General features: G+C 38.3%; 1 protein-coding gene across 1 annotated transcript in view; it reads right to left on the bottom strand.

Annotated features, from left to right (window-relative positions):
* Positions 1–7,394, bottom strand: part of MMP16 (matrix metallopeptidase 16 (membrane-inserted)) — a 403,580-nt gene that overhangs the window by 375,835 nt on the left and 20,351 nt on the right. The gene's annotated exons all lie outside the window — the stretch shown is intronic.

Raw genomic sequence — 7,394 nt, 5'->3', positions numbered from 1 at the left:
CTGGTGCTAGGGAGCATGGCAGACGGCAGAACCTCGGTACTATTCAATCTATCTGGGTGGAGCTGATGAAAAGAGATACAGATGGGCAACTCATGATACTGTAGTGAATAATGTTTATCAGGACAGACTATGAGGGTTGGAAATGCAAAGGTAGAAGTTTTGTAACAAGGGAATGATTAATTCTCCAGGATAGGAGCGGAGGCCTCTGGGACCATCAACGGAGAAGAGCCGAGAGCGGGACCCTACCCAGAGAAAAAAAGATGCCTGAGATAGAGACAGAGATGATGACGTGGAGTGATGAAGCGACTGGGATCTTTGGACCCAGAGAGGGAAAGGGACTGTGGGCCAAAAACTGGGGGGAGGAGGGGGAAGTGTAGGGTGTGGGTTTCTGGGATATACCCTTTGGGTGGTTGATGATGCATGGAGAGGATTGGAACCATGGCAATGAGATGATATATAATGGAATGAATGTAAAACTAAAGTCCTCCCATGTAAAACTATCAAATGATTCACAAAAAAACATTAAAAAAATACGTCAGAGATTCAAACTTTAAGGAAACTTTTAGTCAACAACAGAATTTGAAAAGAAAGAACACACTAAAAATCAGGGCTGGTTGGTCAGAAGTTTGGGGAGACTTGGTAACTCCTTCTCCCATGGACACTCACCTAGCCATGGTAGGCTAGAGCTGAGAGGGAAGCATCCAGCTGGTAGGAAATGGGGGAGGGAGGCACATATGGATGCCGAAATTTTCAGATAATACCCACTTGACATATCTTGGATGCATTGATGATCAAAACTCAACTAGAGGAAGATCAAGAAGTTTCATACAGGAAGAAAGTGTCAATTGCAATAATTTGATGAACTTGACCTTTACTTATGGATGTAGTAGCTCAAAATACCAAGTGAGAGGGAAAGAATCTTCACATCAAGGATCAAGCCTATCTTCTCAGTTCACAGGGTTGATAGGGAAGGGCAAGTTAGACACTGATACCTAAAACGAGGGAATTATAAAGATACAGAGTAGTTGGCTTACAAGTTTTCAGGAGGGAGTTTTGTTTCAAAGCAAAGGGGGATAATAGAATCTCCATTGAATAGTTTTCATGTTGTCTAGACAGGTCTGGTGAAAAGAGATGGGGTTAGCATTCTTTTGATTCAATAGTGAGTAACTGTTTTCATGACTAATCACGATGGTCAAAACTGTACAGGTAGAAGCTGTGTAACAAAAAGGAAGGGAGTAGTTAATCTCACATTCCAGGAACAGAGGACCCTAGAACCATCAAGAGCATGAATGGAACATGGGAGCCTAACCACAGAAGCAGCAATACCAGAGATGGAGACAGAAGTGATGGCATGGAGAAATAGAGCACCTGAGGACTCTAGACTCATGGAAAGAGAATGACTGTGTGCTGGAGGTCAGGAGGCATGCTTGAAGACTGTGCCTTTTGGTGGTTTACATGATGATGTATGCCTGCATGTTTTTGTGCACATAAAAACAAAAACAAAAACAAAAAAAAAACCTACAAGGAAATAGAAGCAAATACTGTTAATAGCTGATGCATGGAGGGGGCTTGTAATTGCAGTGAAACAAAATACGATTATTTGAGTGCAAAACCAATGTTCTCCCATGTAAACTATCACTCTATACACAATAAAAGCTTTTAAAAAATTCAAGGACGAAACAGACAATGCCTATTTAAATAGACAACGTACCAAATTTAATTTCTTGTTGGTTTCATGCTGGCCATGAACTATCCTCATCAACAATCTTAATTTAAAAACAATATATTCTAGAATTAAGGAGCTCTGGTAGCATAGTGGTTACAAATCGGGCTGCAAATCTCATGGTCAGCAGTCCGAAACTACCATCTGTCTGTTGGGCGAAAGATGAGGCTTTCTGCTCCTGTAAAGATTCACAGCCTTGGAAACCCTATGCATGGTCGCTGTGAGTCGGAACTGACTCCACGGAACACCGCCACCACCAAATTCTAGAATTAATTAGCCTAGATAAAGTGATTAAGAATTTAATTCCTTTTTTCAGTTAATAATCGACAAAAAGTTCATGGAAAAATGGAATTGAAAGGCATTAAAATTTTACACAGACTTTTTGAAGCCTCCTTGTATAAGTGAAGGTATCCTAACACTAACCAGCCTACATTAAGTGAAGGTACCTGAACAGCCCACATATCTATCAGATCAAATGATGGCTCTCTTAAGACACTGTATTTTACAGTTACTAGTTTTCCAATAAAAGCTAAGTGATTAAAAGAATGTATATATTACTCAATATACATAGTGCTAAAAAACCTATCAAATAATTTAAGAAAAATATGAGTTAGATTCCATTTCCAGTGCCTACACCAAGATGATTTTAGAAAGATAAAAGATTTACATTTTTTTAAAAGGAAAAAAACAAGAGTAGATTTTTTAAAAACCGTTTTGAAATCCTAGAGACTATTTTTTCCCCCCTAGAGACATTTTAAAGCATAGTTTTAAACTAAGTTATAATATAAATGATTAATCAAAACTATATTAAAAAATCAAAACATCAGCTCATTAATTTTATTGCATATGACACAAAATTCAATAAAAAAATAAATAAAATGTAATTTCTATTAACTAAAATAATACTTAAAGCAACACAAATGGACTAAAATGTAAAACTGCCCACTACTGATATTAATTGAAATGTACAAATGCAATTAATTTTATACCTATTAGATTAGCAAAATCATACAAAGCCCTGGAAAGTGATTTCTCAGGTACAATTAGTAAATAATAAATTGATGAGTTTGGAGGTGGCAATTTGGCAGACCATGTGGCTCTGTGGGTTAGTGCACCAGACTGCAAAGCCATTAGAACTGCAAGGTCGCAGTTCAAGGTCATCCACTGCTCCTCGGAAACCCCATACAGGGTCGCTAGGGGTCGGACGCAACTCGACAGCACTTAAAACAACCAAAATTAAAATTCGATTTTTTGTTATTTTATTCATTAAATAAACTCACATATGATTAAGGATGAACAATGTACTATTGTTTATAATAGACACACCATTGGAAATAGCTTCTTTGTTCAGCAGTGGGACAATTGTCAAATAAATTACCACACAAGTTATACATTGCTATACAGGTAAGAGGTGATTCTATATGTGCACTGATATAAAAATATCTACAAAGTATACTATTGTTAAAAATGTACAGCATTGTATATAACATTTAAGATTAGATTAAATTTTGCCACTCCTATGAGTGCAGCATTGGGCTGCAAACCACATGGTCAGCAGTTCAAACCCACCAGCTGCTCCTCAGAAACTGTACATATGGTTGCTATGGGTCAGAAACTACTGGACGGCACTTAACAACAACAGCAACAGTATGGACTGGTGCTGTAGGATAAGTACTGGACCTCAAGATTAGTTGTAACCACAAGGTCAATGATTCAAACTCACCAGCTACTCCTCAAGAATCTAATATAGGGTCATTATGACTGGATGGTATTTGACAACGACAATATGACACAACTCATTTTTCCTGTTAAATGCCAAAGTGATTTAATACACAGATGGTTACTTTCCCTCTTCTCACCAGGGTTCAATCCATACAGTATAAAAACCAAAAACCAAACTCACTGTCACTGAGTCGATTCCAACTCACAGTGACCCTCTTATAGGGTTTCCAAGGCTGTAAATCTTTACAGGAGCAGAAAGCCTCATCTTTCTCCCGTAGAGCTGCTGGTGGGTTTGAACTGCCAACCATGCAGTTAGCAGTTCAGTGCTTACCCTAAAATGATACCAGGGTTCCAAAATATATGCATCAATGAAAAAGACTATAGAAAACTTTGCGGTTTCCCTATTGTTATCCTGCTTATCATCAACATGGAGATGTTCCGATGCAGGCAGTCCATCAAGTCTGAACAACTCAAGTCTTCGTGAGACTTCAATACTGTGCTTGTTAGAGCACTAAGTGCAATGTAAAAGATTTAAAATAATTCATGCTGTTGTTGTTGAGTCGGTTCCAACTCTTAGTGTAGCAAGTGGATTTGAACTACCGGCCTTGTGGTTAGCAGTCCAGTGCTTATCCTACAGCACCATGCCAGGATTCCAAAATAAATGCATAGCATTATGCAATTATTCACTCTTAGGGTTTTATATTCATTTAATACTAATGACATTGTTCAATGATTTCTGCATTCTGTTGGGTCATCTTTCTTTGGAATAGGCACAAATATGAATCTCTTCTGATCAACACTCATGGCAGGAGCAGTAAAGAAATCAAACAACATATTGCATTGGGAAATTTTACTACAAAAGGCCTGTTAAGAGCAAAAATGTCACTTTGAGAACTAGGGTGTGCCTGATCCAAGCCAAGGTATTTTAAATCACCTCAAATGCATGTAAAAGCTGGGCAGTGAATAAGGAAGACTGGAGAAGAATAATGCCTTTGAATGGATGTTGGCAGAGAGTATTGGAAGTATCACAGACTGCCAGGCAGATGTCACAATACCAGGTAGTGTTTTGTTCTGTTGGCACAGGGTCACTATAAGTTGGAACTGACTCGACAGCACATAACAACAGCTACACGGACAGTCTGAAGAATGAACAAATTTGTTTTGGTGTAAATACAGTCAGATTGCTCCTTAGAAGTGACTATGGTGAGACTTCATCTCACATACTTTGGACATGTAACCAGGAGGGACCAGTCCATGGAGAAGAACATCAAGGTTGGTAAAGTGGAGGGTCAGTGAAAAAGAGAAAGACCCCAACAAGATGGATTATCACAGTGGCTTCAACAATGGGCTCAAACACAACAATTGTGAGGATGGCACAGGATGGAGAAATATTTCCTTCTGTTGTACATAAGATGGTATGAGATGGAACTGACTCTACTACACCTACCAACAAGGAGCTCTGGTAGAGTGGTAGGTACGAGTCAGGCTGCTAACCTCAAGTTCAGCAATTTGAAACTACCAGGCATTCCAAAGGAGAAAGACAAGACCATATGTTCCAACAAAGATTTACAGCCTTGGAAACCCTATGCAAGGTGGCTATGAGTTGAAACCAACTCCAAGGCACATAACCACCACCACCACACCTAACAACATTGTACACCAAATTGTTTTAAAGTTCATTTAATTTACTCTGATATACTAAAATGTCACCCTATGCAAAAAAGGAGAAAAATGATTAAGTGACCTTCAGTTTCTCCCCATCAATGATGAGTTTGGCATAGATGGTTCCAAAGATGGGAATTTCAAGACCTGAAGGCCGAGAGAGGCAAAATAAATTGATATTTAGCCTTTAAGTGTTCATGGGCCAGGACTAATAATCTAATAAGTCACTTAATAGGTTTTCAACAGTAATTTTAAGGGTAAGTTTTTGTCTTTCAGACAGCTACTAATATCTAACTTTGAAGTAAAATGAAATTTTCATGATTATCACTGAAAAGTACTTTGAAGCCTAAGTACAGAGGTCATTAAAAATTCATAATGAGATCATGATCTGATTGGGGAAAAGAGGGGATTAGAAAAGGTCTGCAATGTTTATGGTGAGCACTAAAGACTGTATACAATTGTCAGGATAAAATGATGTAGGCAAGAGTTTTGATAAATGTTCAAAAGTGGACAAAGCTAGAGCAGGTTTTACTCCAAGAAGACCTGAGGATCCCAAATCACTGCCAGGGGGTCTGGTAGACTGACTATTTTAATATGATGATATTTGTTTTTCCAATCTCATTTTCTTGCAAGTGATAGTTGAGTTTAAAAGTGGCTACATGATGTGAAACATCACAAGAATGAATGTAAAAGCAAGTATGAGAAGTTAACAGCTTCTGTTAAGTCAGATATAAGATATTTAGAAAAGGATAACACAATTTCTCTTTTCTTGCTATACTTTGGTATTATAAAATATATTCTTTTATCATAAACTTAATTAAACTTAGTATAACTTCATTGCTTTCCTGGAAACCTGTTGTGGCACTGTAGGATAAGCACTAGATGGCTAACCACAAGGTCGGTGGTTCAGACTCGCCAGTCATTCCTTGGAAACCCAGTACAGGGTCACTAGGAGTTGGAACTGACTTAACAACACTTAATAGCAGCAGCAACAACAATAGATTTTTTTTATTATCTTAAAATGAATATATAAATAAATATTTTTAAATTTTACAATTTCACTGTCTACTGCTATAAACGTAGATATAACCCACCTAACCAAAAGCACTTTGGAATCTTTCATAATTTTTAGGAGTTTAAAGGAGTCCTGAGACAAAACAGTTTATGAAACACTGCTCAGTCACAGAAACCGGAGATGAACAGTTTCTCTCTCTATCTATGAGGCTAGAGAAAGTATTGAGTCCAACAATGAGAGGTATTTCAGGTTATAGCATAATACAGTATACCAAGACCAGAGAAAATAGAGGGTTCAAATAGGGTTACAGCTAAACAGACAAGATAAAACGGAATACACTGTAATTATACTCATACGTTCTTGGAAACAAGGGAGCTTATTAAAATGAGCAAGTAATGCAAGAAGCGGGGGGGTAGAGCTATCACTTTCTTTATATGAACAACAACTAAGTGGTGTGGTGTCCCTGTCCAGAGATGAAACGCAAACTTGGAAAAAATATACACTCGTGAAGAGGAAGGTGGTGGAGAGGACAGATCAAAATATTTGACACTGAACATAATATACTTCATATGCCAGTGAGGACAAGAAGATGAACCTCAGACTAAAGCAAGGGGTGTAAACTGGATAACAAGCTGTCAGTTGGCTTCATCTCAGTATTTAAAGGAACAGGAATCCAGGGCGTTGCCTACAGAGTAAGACCAAAACAGCCATATGCCAATGCAGAATCAGCTTTTAATAACCAGGCAACTTAATCTGACAGAACAGTGTAATAAAGGAGGATGTAACATACTCTTTTCCATCTCAACTGAGGTTAGAGCATATGTGTGATTATCATCTACTAAGCTGGTTCCTATCTCCAAGGAACCCTGGTAGTACATAGTGAAGCACGCAGCTGCTAACAGACAAGATGGAAGCATGGCATTTCTAACTCACCCAGCAGGAGAAAGATTTACCAATCAGCATCCACACTTTGCTACAGTTGTTGTTAAGTTGTCGAGTCGGTTCCGACTCACAGTGACCCTGTATAGGGTTTCTGAGGACCGGCTGGTGGGTTTGAACTACCGTCCTTTTGGTTCAAACCAACCTTGCAGTTCAGTGCTTATCCTAGAATACCAGACCAGGACTCCTTCCATAGTTTACAGTCTAGAAAATCCTATCAGACTCTATTCTATGAGTCAGAGTTAACTCCATGCCACTTAACAACTACATACTAAGAATGGGATTGCTTAAGAAATACAAGGGAGCTTCATAAAGTTCATGGAAAACTTCCAT

This window comes from Chrysochloris asiatica, unplaced genomic scaffold (genome assembly GCF_000296735.1).
Source record: "Chrysochloris asiatica unplaced genomic scaffold, ChrAsi1.0 scaffold00031, whole genome shotgun sequence".
NCBI lineage: Eukaryota > Metazoa > Chordata > Mammalia > Afrosoricida > Chrysochloridae > Chrysochloris > Chrysochloris asiatica.
Note: the sequence above shows the minus strand (reverse complement) of the source record. Positions and strands in the feature narration are given on the sequence as shown.